The sequence below is a fragment of the Calonectris borealis genome, chromosome 10, assembly GCF_964195595.1.
Source record: "Calonectris borealis chromosome 10, bCalBor7.hap1.2, whole genome shotgun sequence".
NCBI lineage: Eukaryota > Metazoa > Chordata > Aves > Procellariiformes > Procellariidae > Calonectris > Calonectris borealis.
The window spans coordinates 1,528,127-1,545,127 of NC_134321.1; the positions used below are offsets into that span (position 1 = coordinate 1,528,127).

Below are 17,001 nucleotides of genomic sequence, written 5' to 3' on the forward strand. Positions count from 1 at the left end.
TTAGATGTTACTGTCAGGCAAACAGGGTGGGAATGGAAGGTGGGAGGACCAAGGGGGAACCTACAAAAGAGAAAAACCAAATGGACAAATTTTATATGTTTTAGACTCCTGGAAAAGCACCGGGAACCACACATGCTAGTATCTTTGCATGGGACTCTAATGCATGACTGTATTTACTGCCTTCATTTTTCATTTTTATTAGTAGTTAATTCTGGCGGAATGACACACAACATCAGATAAAACAGTAGCGTGTGAACCTCTTCCTTGTTTCATGAAAATTAGTAAGAACACTGCAATGGCTTGAGGGAAGGCAGGAGTTACATTCACAGAACTGCTTTCCATGCATCTCTTCTTACCGAGACCAGAACAAGAGATCTCCCTTCTGGGAACTACTACTGACCAGGATAATATTTTAAATGAGGTGGAAATGTGTCTTATATAGGGCATGGAATCAGTGAGAACGTGGCAAGATCTGCAATATGAGCCATGTAAGAAATATGAAGGACAAAGAAAATAGTCATCAATGAAAAATGGAAAAATTAAATAATATTTCATTTCAAAGTCACATTCTGCTTTTGAAATACCATACATGCTTCTGGGAATGCAAATTATAAATGATTATATTAAATAAATGGAAAGTCTCACTTGTTCTGCAATTTTAAGAAACCTGAACTCCAAAGTATGTGCACAAAGGCTCCCAAGTACTGCAGAAAATTAGACTCACAAATAATTTCAAAATATTCCCGACTAAAGCCACTAACCAGTTTCCAAGAACAAGGAGGGTTTAGCATTGGACCCCCCCGAAATAGTCCAGACTGGAACCACTGGGAAGGTCCTGATATTCCCAGTGCCAATTCATTGCACCAGTTACAAACTCAGCTGCCCAGTAAAATTTCAGTGGACTCCAATAGCTGCTCTGTGTATGTGTGTGTGTACGTATGGCTTTTCCAAATATAAAACCTGATCTCCTGGGATAGATGTGGATAAGTGTTATTAAAAACAAAATTTCAGTTATTTGTTTTTAGGTTACTTAAATGCTTACAAGCTCCACTATTTCCCCTACAAGTAAAAAATTCTAAGATGAGTCTCTTGAATCAGCTGCCTTGATTATTAATGTATACAGCGAGACTGGGGTTTGCAAGTCTTAAATTGAAGGATTAAGTTGCACTTTCCGAATTTAATTCAAAATAGATCCTGTATCATCTTCATTTCATATATCTGAAAAAAAAAACCCTGAAGCCACACGCTGCTCAAATACTATACTACCAAGAGTCTCTGTTGTGACTGTTATAAAAATAATCCCTCAATAACAGATATTCTAGAGGTCTGCCACTGCTTGAGAAACTTCATTAACCTTCAATATTCACAACTTATTCTGAAAAAGAAAAAAAAAAAGATCCATGAACTCTTCTTTCATACTGCGCTGAGCTGAAGGTATGTAGCTCACAGAAGCCAAAGGAGTACCTGATGATAAAGGAGAATACAAAGACTCATTTAATTGCACTGGCAAATGGTAGTTTGGTCTTACTGCAAGCTCTTAGAAGGAGCCAGGAAATCCATTTCTATGCCCAACTCTGTCACTGCTCCAACTAGTAAAGGCTAGCAAGCCCTTCACAAACCTGGAATTGAATTCCTAGGTTGTGCGTATGCTTCGCAAAAGAGCTGGAGTAAGCTGGCACGTGTGAGTGTAACTTGCTGCAGAGGCACGACAAAAGATGTTAGCAGGACAAAGAACCAAAGAGATGGTGAGTACAGACAACCAGAGCCAAGATTTTTGACCCATAAAGCAGGTGTGAAAAATTTCATGACAATTCCTTAAGAAACCAACTGGCCGCCAGTTTGCATCTTCTTTTACTCTTCTTAATCGCTGATTTGCATCTTGCCCTTTTAAAAAGTAGACTGAGACAGGGTAGCTATAACTGACCTGTACAGCTAGAAAGTGAGACACATCGATCCAGCCTGAAGTCCCCATTTTCTATCATAACTATTAAACATAGAAGTTCTTGATGCCCTTTTTACAGCATGCATTGATATGAAATGAGAAAGGCATCCTAACTGCATGGATTTTGACCCAGTGATGAAAGGATTCTCGCCAATTTTCTGTAGGCTAATATCTCACAGAACCACAGAATTATTAATGTGTTATCATATCCCCACGCCCTCCTTATGACTATAAATGGATGAATTTCCATATTCTCAAAGGTATTCCATGGCATCGCTGGGGAGTTGGGACAGCCTAAAGGTACTTTATTCTGCACAGATACTGTGTGTAAAGAGATAAATAGAAGATCAGGCAAAATTATGGAAAGTCCTTTTTCTGGTCTCCTGGGATGACACCATGACAACTCTGTATCACTGGCCTCAGAAAGATTTGCAGCGTTCTGCTGCTTTGGCGAGAAAATTAATGATGAGAACTGCCTGTCAGATAAACCAGAGCCTGGCGTTAGGAGACGAGAATCTGAGTCAAGCTAGAGACACTTTTCCCACTCAGAAACGAATATTTTTGAAACATTTTTTGCCTTTGAAAGAAATTATTGTTTCATATCTCCTTTCAGAAATGCAAACAAAAGCAATAAAATGTTCATCTGTGTATTTGGCTGCTTTAAGATCTAATAATTATGCCTGATGTACTTTTTTTCTTCCCCCTTTCTCCCTCCCTCCTTCTTCCAGCTTTTACTGCAGTTTCCTTGAAATGATTTAGCTTTTGAAAACCAAGAACAACTTTTGTCCACAACTACTGTAAGAGGACCTTCAACAAAAACAAAATAGCAGAGGGTTTCACTCAGGGGCAGGAACCGCAGCGCTGGTTTGGTCGCTTCTTTCTTTCTCAATGCCCACTGCCGCGTCCTGCCCAAGCTTTTGCTGACGGCAAACCAGCAGCGGAACGTCCGAGCAGCGCTCGGAGGTACAAACCACAGGAAACAGAGCGGCAGACCGCCACGACAAGTCTCAACTTCTTGCACATTACATCCTATTTTTAAAGGAGAGATGTGGCAGAAGTAAAAATGGTTTTGAGGATGAAGATTTCCAAGACCGTTGTTTCAACGTGCAACCAACCTTACCTGCCAAGATTCAAAACTAAACCACATCTATTAAAACCACAGATGACAAGATTAACTAGGGAAATGGCAGATCCAGGAGGTTCATGCTCTTTTGCTGACCCTGCTCCCAGGCCAGTTTGATCAACTTGGGCAAGGCAGTTCACGTATTTTTTTCTTCCATTTCCCCACATATAAGCTGAAGGTGCTGTCAATTATATTTATAACAAAGACCTACAAAATCTTTGAGATCCATGGAGGAAGAGTGCTATATACTTACAAATCCTACCTTTCTATAAGCAAATATAATAAACTCTTATCCCATAATCAGAAAGTGATTATCTGAAAATACTGCTCATAATCTAGAAAGCAGTAAGTAAACAATTTCATAAATCATGAGAAAGTATTCTTACAATTAACACAAATCTTGCTTTTTTATGTAGAACCTTCCATTTCAGTCATATATAAAAATAGCACACAGAGGATTAGGGAACTTATTTTTCCCAAACCACACCACTTACAGATGTAGCCAGGCACACTGTACTCACAGCTATCCACAAGTTTGCATCTTGAACTTAGGACTTGACCAAGTCAGTACTGAGGGACACAATGAACTCCGCCATTACGATTCTGCCAAATTTGGGAAGGATGCAAAACCTAGACCATCTAGTCTACAGCACTAGGTGCTGTAGACACATCTGTCTCATGTCTTGAAAAATCACATATCTACCCATCATCCACTTATCATCATGTTAACTGGCACATCTTCAACGGTACAATGTGCAGACGGATGCTATTGTAGTTCATCCATTGATGATTTGATCTGATAAATGGGAAAAAAACCCCACAACTGGTTCATTGTAGGACATTCAAAACAACTAATGAAAAAAGAACTTCAAAGCTGGCTGTGCTCCATGGTATTTGGATCCAGCAGAGCCACTATGTTACAGTGGGACAGTACAGAGGAAAACAAAAACAAAAACCAAAAGCAAACAAACAAACAAACAAACAACACAAAAAAGAAAAGAAAAAGCTCCCTCCCAGATCCAGTGCCTTCCCCACAACCACAGAGCAATGCAGCATCCCTCTTGGTTAGAGGTTAACTCTAACTCTTTTTTTCTCCACGCTCTCCCAACTCCTACGTATCGCCCAGTTCATAAATGCCTCGAACGAGAGGGATGAGATCCATTTCCAATATAAATTCTCATTATGTTCACTACAGAACAAACATTAACAAGGAATGCTTAGTCTGTCTCATAAGGCCTAACATAATTGTTCATTTTAATGAATAAAGTAACTCAATATATGTGTATAATTTAAACATCGCTGCTTTTTTTCTCACTACCACAAACATTTCTGTAATAAGCTATTTGTTCTGAACTAAATTGTTTCATGCAATGTTTGATTAAAATAAAAATCAGTACAAAAATAATTACATTAGTGATAATTAACCTACTTGGGGAAAAAAATAGCCATGTTCCCTGATACAACTTTCATAACAACTGTGCCATTAATTTCACAGCCACATTAGAAAACAATTGTGGAGGATTGTGCTCAGATTTACTGCCACCTTTACAGATTGCTTCTAGACTCCAGTTACTAAGTCAGCAGTTCGAACAGTTTTTGTATATTCAACTTTACAGATAGCAATATTTGCATGACTTAGCTCTTAGGGCTTAGCTATTAATGTCTTGTAATTAGTTTCTAAATCCAGGGCTTTAACATGGTAATGGTTTTAAGCTAAGAATATGTCAATAACACATAGTCAACAGAGCCTTCTGCAAAATATCAACTAAAATCCCTTCAATAGATAACAGCAACGATAAGCCAAACTACCAGAGAAAGATGCAAAGCTACTCCAATGACTTGCCCAGACACTGCAAATAAGGTGTTTCACCTCATACTGCAACTTACTTTAATTTCACTGCCTGCCAGGCATTGACAGAAAAGCCTTAAGGCGAGTGCGAAGCCTGCAAGGTGATGGAGGCAAAAAATCCCGATGGTTTTTGCTTGTGACGAACGAATCACTGCATTCCGAGCAGTGCAGGCTTAAAGCATTTTCAGGATAGCGCAAAAAATCCCCAGAAACGACAAGACCTCTATTTAAACAGAAAGATTGTTTTTGCAGCGACAGCGTACCAGCTCCAGGAAGCCGCCGGTCCCTTCCCCTCCCCGCGGGGACCAAAGCTGTGGTCCCACCCCAGCTCCTCCGCAGGACCCAGCTCCGCTCGCCCTCGCACCCCCTGGCTCGGGAGTCATCCTCTTAACCTGGGTGCCCCCAGCACAGGTTTGAGCCCAGTTACACCCCGGCACCCCGAAATGAGGTAAAGACTGAGCTCACTCCTGCCTCTTCATTTTCTTCCTGTTTTCTTGTTTTAAATCAGTCAAAATCCAGCTACTCCAAAGCAGCTTCTAAAATCCGTGCGGGGCAGAATCACAGAATCATTAAGGTTGGAAAAGACCTCTAAGATCATCGTGTCCAACCGTCAACCCAACACCCCCATGCCCACTACACCATGTCCCTAAGCGCCTCATCTACACGTCTTGTAAATACCCCAGGGATGGGGACTCCACCACTTCCCTGGGCAGCCTGTTCCAAGGCCTGACCACTCTTTCAGTAAAGAAATTTCTCCTAATGTTCAATCTAAACCTCCCCTGGCGCAACTTGAGGCCATTTCCTCTTGTCCTATCGCTAGTTACTTGGCAGAAGAGACCAACCCCCACCTCTCTACAACCTCCTTCCAGGTAGTTGTAGAGCGCGATGAGGTCTCCCCTCAGCCTCCTCTTCTCCAGACTAAACACCCCCAGTTCCCTCAGCCGCTCCCCATCAGACTTGTGCTCCAGGCCCTTCACCAGCTTCGTTGCCCTCCTCTGGACATGCTCCAGCACCTCCATGTCCTTCTTGTCGTGAGGGGCCCAAAACTGAACACAGGATTCGAGGTGCGGCCTCTCCAGTGCCGAGTACAGGGGCACGATCACCTCCCTGCTCCTGCTGGCCACACTAGTTCTGATACAGGCCAGGATGCTGTTGGCCTTCTTGGCCACCTGGGCACACTGCCGGCTCATGTTCAGCCGGCTGTCAACCAGCACCCCCAGGTCCTTTTCCTCTGGGTACTTTCCAGCCACTCTTCCCCAAGCCTGTAGCGTTGCCTGGGGTTGTTGTGGCCCAAGTGCAGGACCCGGCACTTGGCCTTGTTGAACCTCATACGTTGGCCTCGGCCCATCGATCCAGCCTGTCCAGGTCCCTCTGCAGAGCCTTCCTGTTCTCCAGCAGATTAACACTCCCGCCCAGCTTGTCTCATCTGCAGTAGGACACGTTAAGCAGCAGCCCCCAAAACCCAGAGATAATGGTGTCTAAACCTGATCCCCAGCTGCTGTAAGAGCATCTCTGCTGGGACGGGGGTGCTGCAGCCCCGGCAGAGCCCGGGCACCCCTGCTCCCCGCAGAGCATCCGAAATCCGGTCCTGAGCTCTGCAGCTCACCCCTGCCTCGTGACAGCTATTTTTTCTTCCTACTTTCAGTGCCGTTCCTCAGGAACACTTCATCAGCGAGATGGAGCATCAGCCCGGCGCTGCCTTCCCCCTGACGGCAGGGACAATGCCGTTAGTGCTAGCGAGTGTCTTTAGGTGTCTTGGGACACTTCAAAAGAAAGCTACTTTAGAGGAAAAGTAAAATCTCCTAAATTTTCCTGCTCTCTTAATTATCTTAAATCCCTCCGATCTATCTTCTTTATAAACAGAAGCTAAATGTCCTTATATATTTTTGTTCTGGTTTCTCCTACTGCTACCCTTCTTGCTTCTGCCCTAATGTAACAGTGACTGCTGTGGGAAGGGACAGTGTCCTGTCCGTAACACACCAGGACAGGCAAATCACAACTTTCTAATTGAAGGTGATGGAAACTCATCATTTCCTCAAAGTCTTGCCAAAAAACTTGCAATTTTTCATTGTCAGCACAAATCAGAAACATTGTCAAGAAATCGTGACAACATTGCCGTAATGCCAGACCCTCATCTTCACACTTGCTGTTAATGAGCAAAATGGCCCCAGGATCAGTCTCAGCCAGGAACGGCACAGCTCCAATTTCCTCCTCTCACTGATGTGAAGCTCCTGGGAAGCCCCGGTGTGGGCAGGGACCCCACAGTGCAAAGCGCTGTATGAACGTGTCCAGAAAACAACTTTCCTTATAGCTTTTGGAAGACGCGGGACTGGCTCGCCCGGTTACTCCGGTGCCAGGAGGACGGGGCTGCTCCGCGGGCGAGGAGCCTGGCACCCTGCGCGGCGCTGGGAGGCGCGGGGATGCTGTTGGACCGGCCCCGGGGCTGCTGCCTGGGGTTGCATCCCCAGCGCCTGCGGGGCTGGGCACCAGTGTTTCACTGGGTAGCTGGTGGAGGCTTAAACTGAAATACTGGAGGTCAGTCGTCTATCTGTATTTTTCTCTAGTAAGAAAACTCTGATTTCATGTTAACACCTTCAGTACCTGCAGGTGCATCCGGGAGAGGCTCCCTCCCGCTCCGCTCTTCTCGCACTGAATGTTCAGCTGTGTATTACCTATCACGGGTAAAAATTCCCCTGGCACTGGTTCTTGCCACCTAGAGTAAAGGACAGTTGGTACTTGGGTACAGTATAAAAATCTGCATTGCATCTGCATCGCATCTGCATCCCTTTCTATTTAACACATTAAATTAATTATGATTTAAACTTCAGCTAGAAACATCACTTTTGTTCCTACGCTGTAACTCCTTTTTGGTGATCTCATAATAAGCAGTTCTTAGCCTACATATAAACCTCATTTATTTTTCTCTTTCCTTTCCTGATCTTACTTTTTCTTTCATTTAATATTTGCCATCATTTTCTACCAATCTTACCTACTTTAAGGACACCAGAAGCAAGTTACACTGAACACTTGTAATAACATCTTTAATGAGATCCAAAGGCTATTTGTTCTACATTAAACCAAAGACATTTTTAGCACAACACTGATGTAAAGAAAAATGCTTAATCTACAATTTTTGCAAAAATGCTTATTATCATACATTTCTGTTGACAACAATAAAACTGAAAATTAATTATTTTAATGCTTTTATATCTGACTACAGCTTTGTGTTGTCTTCTCGCTAATGGAAGGGGATGGACCATGCATCTTCAGTATTCATCCCGCATCCCCTGCATAATATTTTTTTGATTAAAAAAGAGCATGTACTTCCAAATGTGCATCTATAACACACAATTCTTACCTATTTAAGTTAGTAGGTTAGAGCAAATCTATATTCTGAAAGCAGAGGTAATCTAAGACAATTTTTCATCCTTAAGTAAGTGGCTTAGAATGAGAGTATCTGTAACCAGCCCCAAGCCAAGGACTGCATGACAGGGCGTTTGGGGGTTTACGTGGCTGCCCTTTGTGGTATGCCCAACGTTTCGTTCCCAGCACATCTCATTGTCAAACTGGTCAAAAGAGAATCCAGTCTAATAGTCATCTTCCATATTTCACAAAACAGGCTAAGCTCATGGTGCCCTGAATATTTTACATGCAGAAAAGAACATCTCCCACATGGGGAGCAGCACTGCCATTCTTACCTGCTGGGCTTAATTTCAGAATATCATGTATTCATTTGAAAATTAATAAAGCCAGCCCTTGTCTATCGCTGTTCATTCTGCTGCAGTCATTTGTTTCCCCTCAACCAACAACAGAAACTTTTAGGGGGAAGCTTTCCTTCGATTCCTGCTACAACCTAGCACAGCGCAAACCTGTGCACCATAAATTATCTGATTTTTTGCTTTTTTAGAAGGGTGCTCTAAAGGCATCTGTTGTTGGGGAGTGGGGGGGGAGGAAAACCTATTGCATGACATTAAGGGGATATTTACACATCAGATTTCAGCTTCATACGGGGGAAATGACAGCTCACTGTGGGACCAGCCCCGAATGCTTTAACCAAGTGACACTCCCACTGATTTCAGCTGGAGCTTCTCTTCAGTGAGGAACAACAGATCAGTGTTTAATTATGCTATAGATCACCTTGAAATCACCAGCAGATTACTCAAAAGACACAGCTATGAGGGAGAATTTACCTGAAAAAAGTGCTAACACTCTTAAAACTTTTTTTTTGTGGTGCAGGGATTATGAAAAATAATAACCTCTTTTTAGTTCAGCTGCTGGTTCATACTGTATGGACCACAGACAAGTAATCTGCCAGTGCTTAACTTTGCCAGTGTCAGAAGTCCCGCAAATCCTGTTTATCAGGCGCCTTACCCCACTCCCAGGAAACTTCAGCTCTCTCCTGGCTCAGTTCCCACATTTCTGGCATTCCCCCGAGCCAGGAGCACGCTCACTAGGATGCTCCGTCAGACTTGCCAAAAGGAACTCTCTGCAGAGTACATGGAAATGTGATTTCCCAAAGTCCTCTAGCTTGGCCCGATGAAGATGGATTTTAATGGCCAAAACCAAAGGCAGCTCCTTGCCGTGAAGGTCTGCGCCCATCCTCGATTCAGAACACACTTTCGCATTACTCAGAAAAACTGTAATTTTTTGCTAGATTGAATCTCAGAAGCAGATAGGTATTTTTGACAACATCTTTTGCAAATGATTCAAAAAGTGTTCTTCTCAGAGATATCTGTAGAGAGGAAAGTTCAGTGATTTAAGATTGGCAGTGACAGACAGAACTGAAAGCATCAGTCATTTTTTACTAATAAGCGATACAATAGCCTTCACTCACAGCAGTGTCTGAAAGCTGATTATACAAGCAAGATGATAAGCACCGTGCCTCGGCAGCTGTAAGGCATAAAGCACATGCAGCACTCGACATAAGAGCTATGCAGAAACACCTTCTATACATACCGTTTCGGTTCACCTTTACAAACAAACTTGCTAAGTCAGGACTCTTTCTTTGATTCAGCCTACAGAGCTAAATATTCTAGGAGAAGATCACCCTCCTTCATCACCTGATATTTATATTAGTTTAAATATATCATTTATTATATCATGGGCCAAATGAGAATCCCTGAACAAAACCAAAATTAAGTTAACCATGTTGTGCAGAGAGCAAGATATGTATGTGCTTTACTCAGGAGAACACAAAACCCTTCAATCTCAAGGCTGAGAAAACTCCTGCAATTCCCCTCTTACGTGATGTTTTATCTGAAGAATGCCCCTTAGTGCTAGATACGGTGTCATTCCAACCCTTAGCATCTGCATCTTCAGAAAAGACATCGGGAGAGCTGTGCCGTAGGTGCTCACTTCCCAGCTTACCCCCAGCACGCTGTCCTCGCCGTAAGCCATGCTCCGAGAAACCTCAACCCATTACGCTAGAAAAGAGCAAAACACCACAAAATGCTGAGACTTAGTCAAACTTCTGTGAAGGGACACTCGGGGATTGTCACTTTTCTGGCTATGAATCTAGTCCCAGTGGCTGATCCGAGCTCAGTAATTCACCAAACTGGTTTGAACTTCATTACCATTAGCCTTGGTACAGAGCTGCAATGAACTTCCCACAGATTAGCCTCGTTAGAGAGCTCATGTCGTACGGCACTTACAGTAGGAAGGAGGTGTGAGCAATACCATTGCAGACTAATGGCAAGAGCTCATTTTACTGCTTTAAAATGATCGATCTGCCAGCTGCAGATTTCTTAGAAGAACTAATTTTAGGATGTGGGTCAAAAATAGTGATGTCCTGACATCGACTACATTCCTGAAAAGTAGGTACGTTTCTTCCCGATTAATGACTGCACAAACTCCGAGTAGGAATTAGGATTTCGACTCAGAGGTATTTAGAGCAGACGTGCCTATATATATTCATAGGAATTTACGTAAAGCAGTCCGTTAAACAATACCAAGCCTTTTTAAAAAGCTGTATGTTTTTGGCAGACGGGACCAGGAGCAGGCTGTGCCCCCTGGCAAAGCTCAGAGGAGGTGGCACTGGCAGAACTCATAAGCCACAATCTCAGTCTGAAAAAACATCCCCTCATCCCACTCATAACCTGCACTTTTGCCAACTCCTGACGTGTCTCGTCATATATAAGGAGATAAAATTCTGCTTAACTAAAGGAGCAATTTATAGCTTGTCTGGCTACTAACTGGGACAATGAAAGCAGACCTATGGAAATAGTAGCCTGGACACCCCTCTCTTAAGCATTTAATGCTTTTTGGCATAAGCTGGCTTGTCCTTTAGTGTCACGATCTTCAATGAAACGCAGCTGAAAGTGAAGCCCGGCACCTCTGATGAACAAGAACAGCCTGCAGTGAGGAACATGCCCCTTCACACCAACAACAGGTCACCAAATGACCATGGCACTGCCATTTAACCTGCCTCTGGGTCTGCCCAGCACTCAACGTCTGTTATTAGAGAGATGAAGCACCAGACTGTGTCCCCAACCATCCCGCGCACATCAAACACCGGGACCTCAATAGGAGTGGTCTGATCAGCACAGGATTCACATACACTGCGATGCAAAACAAAAAGGGAAAAGATGAAAGGTTTCATTTCAAGTGAGGTGGCCCAGTTGCATACTTACATAAGAAAAACTGTTCAATATTTTATTATTCTGCTGGAAGGAGCCTTAACAAAGTTTCCTTCAATCAAGGTATTTCAGATCTTTAGTTTCTTCTGCTTTTTAGGATGGTTGGACATGTTTGCATGTATCTTATTTCAAATATACCCATGTTGCAGCTAGAATATAAATAAGAAACTTAAATGTCATGAGGTATACAGTAAATAATTAGATGAGGCTACCTTTTGTATGACTCCTAACAGAGAAGGCTAAAATGGTCGGGCTGACTCTCACGCTGTTTTCCATCCGAAGATCTCAGCGTGGCACGTGAATGCAGAAGTACATGATAAATAGGACGAAGGAAACTATCCGGTGTAACAAAGCCACGGTACAGCGAGAGGAGAGGCCAAAGCCATCAGAATGCAGTTTTTAGCACATGCCCACTGACTCTACCAGAACTTCCCACGTATCTGTAGTTCTGTACCTGCCTGTCCTACAGCATCGAGACTGAAAGGTTTTGTTGTGCAGGATGACAAGAAACCTGCAATCCAAAGTACCAAAGCACCTAAAATATAACTCAACATTAGGGCAAAGCAATTGCTCACGCATTTAAGCAATCAAAATCAAATGTTCAAATGCCTGTTTCTAACACGTTCATAACGCTCAACAATTGGCAAGCCTGGATGACAATGGCACATCCAGAAGCAAGTCCAAGAATTCTGTTTTTTCTCCTGAAAACTCCTTTTCTGAGTTCTTTTTCATGGTATAGCCATGTGTTGACCTTACCCAAGTTTTAAGAACAGGATTAGCCCTTTATGTTTGTTTATCTCTGCTTATGAGCTAATAACTTCTTTTTTTCTGTTATTTATGATTGTGAAAAAGGAATACATCTGCCAAATCTGATATACCACTTTCAAAACGGAAAGGGTAATAACTAGAAATGTACCAAATGGCATGTGTGTAATTTGGATAGCATTTATCTTGAAGTGCCTGCCAACTCAAAATGCTTTAGTTTATTTATCCTACTAATTCCCAAGCTGATTCAAAGACCAGTATTTGCTAGTCAAATTATTTGGTCCCGGTTTTCCCTTTTTAAAGAATCAGCATCAATGGTACAGTAATTTTCTCATCATGTCTAGCGTGCATGGCATAATGACACACAGGCCGGGGAAGCAAGATGAAAGAAATACAAAATTCTGAGTGAAACTCAGTACCTAACTCATTTAGGCCCTAATTGGATTGCTGCAGCGTTATTAATACTATTGAATTATCTTGCTCAGGTTATACTCAATCAATCGGTCCCTAAAAGAACTGTAGATGGTACACAGAAAATTAGGGTTGCCTGATGGGACTTTAATTATACTGCAGTTGGGGCCAGTCTTCCATCAACGCCGCAGTCACGTCTCGCGGAAACCGAGCCGGGAGAGGACGAGGGAGGTGGTGTGGCTGTGTCGGGCGGTTCTGCAGCGGAAGGTGGCCAAGGGCTGATGCTGGCAGCTGCTCCTGCTCCAAAAGCTGCGCAGGACACTGGTTTGGTCTGCACGGAACTGGCACGTCGCAGCAGGTAGACAGACAAAATGGAAAACCCCAGCAGCATAGGTTGAAATTGAAGACCATTCCATGGATTTAATATCTAAATTAATACTGGCCCTCCAATCACACCCTGCCTAAAACAATAATGGTATTGGTCTAGTTGAAATTCCACTAAAATTCTGCAAAAAAATTCAGAGCTTTTTTTTTAAATTAACCTTGCAAAGCTAAGGAATTTTGTGCCTCATCACATTTTTGCATACTAAAGCAATAATAACACAACACTTTGCCTTCCCTCCCTCCCCGCCATTCCTTTCCACCTCTTTGAAAAGTAAAAGAAGGATTGGAACCGGGATCTTATTGCCTCCAGTTGAGCGCCCTAAATATTTAACTGTAAGACATACTCCCAGTTGTGCACCTTCCTTCCAGCACATTGAATTTTCCTTCCCACGAACAGGCTAATCCCTTCAGTAAAGTCGTGGAGAGCCTCCTGGCGCGCTCCCCTCTCGCAGGGAACGTCTGGCAGCGGGGAGACGGGATTCGCCCCCAGGTGAGGGGGGACCACGCGTAAAGCTCCCACGTCCTCAATGAACTCGAATCTCAAAATGTACCGGTGAGTGAGGAGAAAAGCCTGTAGCACCTTTTCCAGTTGTGTTTTTGAGAGGAAAAGGGACCCAAGATCTGCGTTTGCAAAAGGAGGTTTAAGTCTGAACTACCCTTCACCAGCCAGTCTAAAGGACAGGCATTGCAAGAATGGAAAAAAATTTCTAATTATAGTTACCATTGGGAGCCAGATGCTTGGATGCTACTTTTAACGGTCAAATACATATCCCCATGCCATAAAAGGTGCAATTAACAAGTGAGCAAGGTTGTTTCATGGGGATCATTTCAGGCAGCATTTTCATATAAAATGTACATTTTCAGATTAGTGGAAGAAGAAACAAATAAAAAAGGAAAACAAAGCAAATAAAGGCTTCCTCTCAAGTTTTAAGAGCAGGCTAAAGACCCTTTGCAGCTGTTTATTTGGGGCCATTATTGCCTATTATGTGAACGATTAGCTTGAGACACATTAAAATGCACGCTATATATCCGATATTGTAGTCTTGCCGCAAACCACGTCAATTTTCTACAGAAATCAGTATTCAGGGACATTTAAAAAGTGATTATTTTTGACCCACTCAATACACATTCTCTGTCAGGAACCTTTATGCTTTCCTTAAATGTTGGAAACTCTAAGGACTGTTCACATGGTCCTGATGTGTGCAGAGCTTTTTAAATACCCTTTATGGGATTTCTTTCTCCCCTCTAAAGCAAACAGGCGCAATATTATGCAATCATCATAATTTCTATTCTACTATCCTTGCCACTTGCATCTGTATGGTAGCAAAATTTCATTTTGCAAAACACAGCTGGATTATATTTTGGACCTGCAAAAATAGCTTTAAGCCAATAGTTCCTATATCTGTTAATACAATACATTAAAAAATTTTACATGCAAATCAGATAAATGAAAATGGAGACAAACGAGCAAGCCTTTGGCTGCTGTTAATAGTCACAGGACTACTGGTATGACTGGAGGATGCCAGCCCACACCTGCTGAGGATCTGCCGAACTAAAATCTCAGGCAGGTCGAGTCCAGAAGCCTGTAATCCTGCTCACTACTCTGACTTCCAGGTTTTGCACATGGAAAGCACACCTCAATTCTCTAACCACAAACATCTCAACAGAAACCACTGTGTATTTCATTCGTCCTCTGCATACAAGCATAATAATAAAACTTTTTTTGCTCTTTGTGTCAGGATGCACTGTTGATTTGCACCTCCCTGGAATATTTTGCTAGAAGAGCTTAACAACCAGCCCTCCGCGTGCCTCATGGTGCAAAGCGCGTGCTCTGCCTGCGGGCTGGCCCCGCGGGTCCCCACCGGCCCCCAGCTGCATCCCGACCTCCGGACAGGAACGCCAGGCACTTGTGACTCACAGGGATATTAAACAAACAACTTCTACCACACCAGACAAACTGCAGGAGGAAACATAAAGTGGGTAAGAAAGGAGACATCAAAGAAAGAAACACGACAAGCGTCTGGGTGGGTGCCCGCTGGGCTTGCTAGACATGAACCTCCATCCTGCTGTCCACTACCTTCAGGACAAAAGATTACACTTACTTTGCAAAGGAAAAGACAAAACTTAAATGCGTTTGATCTAGAAGCAGAAATTCAATCACTGTTTGCTGATACTTCTAGATTCTCCCTCTTTTCCATGCACTGCCTTGGCTTGCCGTTGCCTACCGTGCTAATCACGTGTCTCCGTGTACCTTCAGCCTGCAACTCACGGACTTAAACAGAGATAATATTTTCCGTCAAACTTCCTTTCCCAGGGCAGGGATGAGATGCAAACATAAAAGCCGGTGCAGCACCTCCATGCCACTGGAGCTTATCCACAACAGCAAGCAGCTCCTTCACCCGTGACTGAGGGTGACGAGAGCAGCTGCAACGCGCGGTCAGAGCCAACTGATGCTGCAGCTTTACTGCAGGAGTTCTGGGGGGTCCTGCTGGACAGAAACAAGGGGGGAGAAGGATGGAAAAGTTTGGCAAAACCACAGCTAAACACCACAGTGGATCTAGCTAGAGACCTGAGTTTTCTGCTGGATTACCTGACAGGTATTTGCAAAATGCCGAGTGTTCAAGTGCTGTTGGACAAGCTGCTGTACCCTGCTTTCTACTCTCAGAGCGGTGGAGGAGTAGCTGCTTGGTGAGCAGAACAGCTTTGTTGCACGTATGTACTGTTTTTCTCTACATAGCTGAGTGAACTTCTCCAAACACAACAAAACACATCCGTCATTGAAAAGCATCTTTCCGTTTCCAGGTATTAAAAAAAGAATATTACGCCCTCAATAACACACAAACTGACATTATTACTCCTACCAAAAGCAACCAAACCTGTTAATTATCCATAAAATATCCCCGCAAAGTATTTGCTCTTGAATATATTTGCTGACAAAAATACATTAGACTTGCAAAAAGGGATTTAAGCAGCAATGTGTAGGAGTAAAAACATCACCTATTTTAAAAACATGGTGATTTATTTTTTGACCTTCTATTTCTTACGTTACTTATTCTCAGAGCCTAAGCCTGCCTGCCTACAGGTTCATGGACATTTAAGAGAACAACACAAGATGAAGCAAATTCTGAAGTCACAAAGTCTTCTGTTACGTAATTTTTTTCCATTATAGCTTTTATGAGCTCCTTACGTTTTCTGGTTTTTTCCTGTCTTTGAGAAGATATGTAATACATCTTTGATATTCTCTCAGCCTGGTTTCTCTTAGCATTCCCTGCAAACATTTTACCTTGTGACATTCTCAGACCTGGAGGAAAATTATACCGATGCTCAGAGTTGCCAAAAGCTGATATAGCTCAATTCACTTTGCTTTGCCTAAGGTAGTACAGCTCACGCGGTATACATTACCAGTGGGCAAAATGGGTCAATAACAAAGAGGAAATGACATTTCACGTCTTTAATTCCAAGTCTGAGCTAGTTTTCATGTAAGATTTAACTATTGCCTTCCTATTTTTATATAGCGAAAATCTATATAGAAAGCTCAACTCATTGAATAACCTTTCTTTTTTAAAAAACCCAGTTTTCATGATAACTGGGCATGCATAAAGTGCATAAAGTGGCAAATAACAGACAGGAAAGGGGTCCACACTGGTCTAGAGCCAAATAACCTCTTTGTGGATTATTTTCTAATTTTGCAGACGGTGGTGACTGACAGCTGCTGGTACTTGTTCTCCTGGATGGTTCTGTAACGCTATTCAAAGCCTCCTAGCACTTGAATTCTCTAAGTTACTTTCCCCATACCAAAAAATGCCACCCTGGCAGGATTTCTGATCCCCTTCACACCAGGCCTTGCTGCAGAGTGATCGCACAGGACTCCCACCCGGGTACCAGCTCTCGC

General features: G+C 43.0%; 1 protein-coding gene across 1 annotated transcript in view; it reads right to left on the reverse strand.

Moving 5' to 3' along the window:
- Positions 1–17,001, reverse strand: part of GRM7 (glutamate metabotropic receptor 7) — a 283,321-nt gene that overhangs the window by 43,760 nt on the left and 222,560 nt on the right. The window lies entirely within an intron of this gene.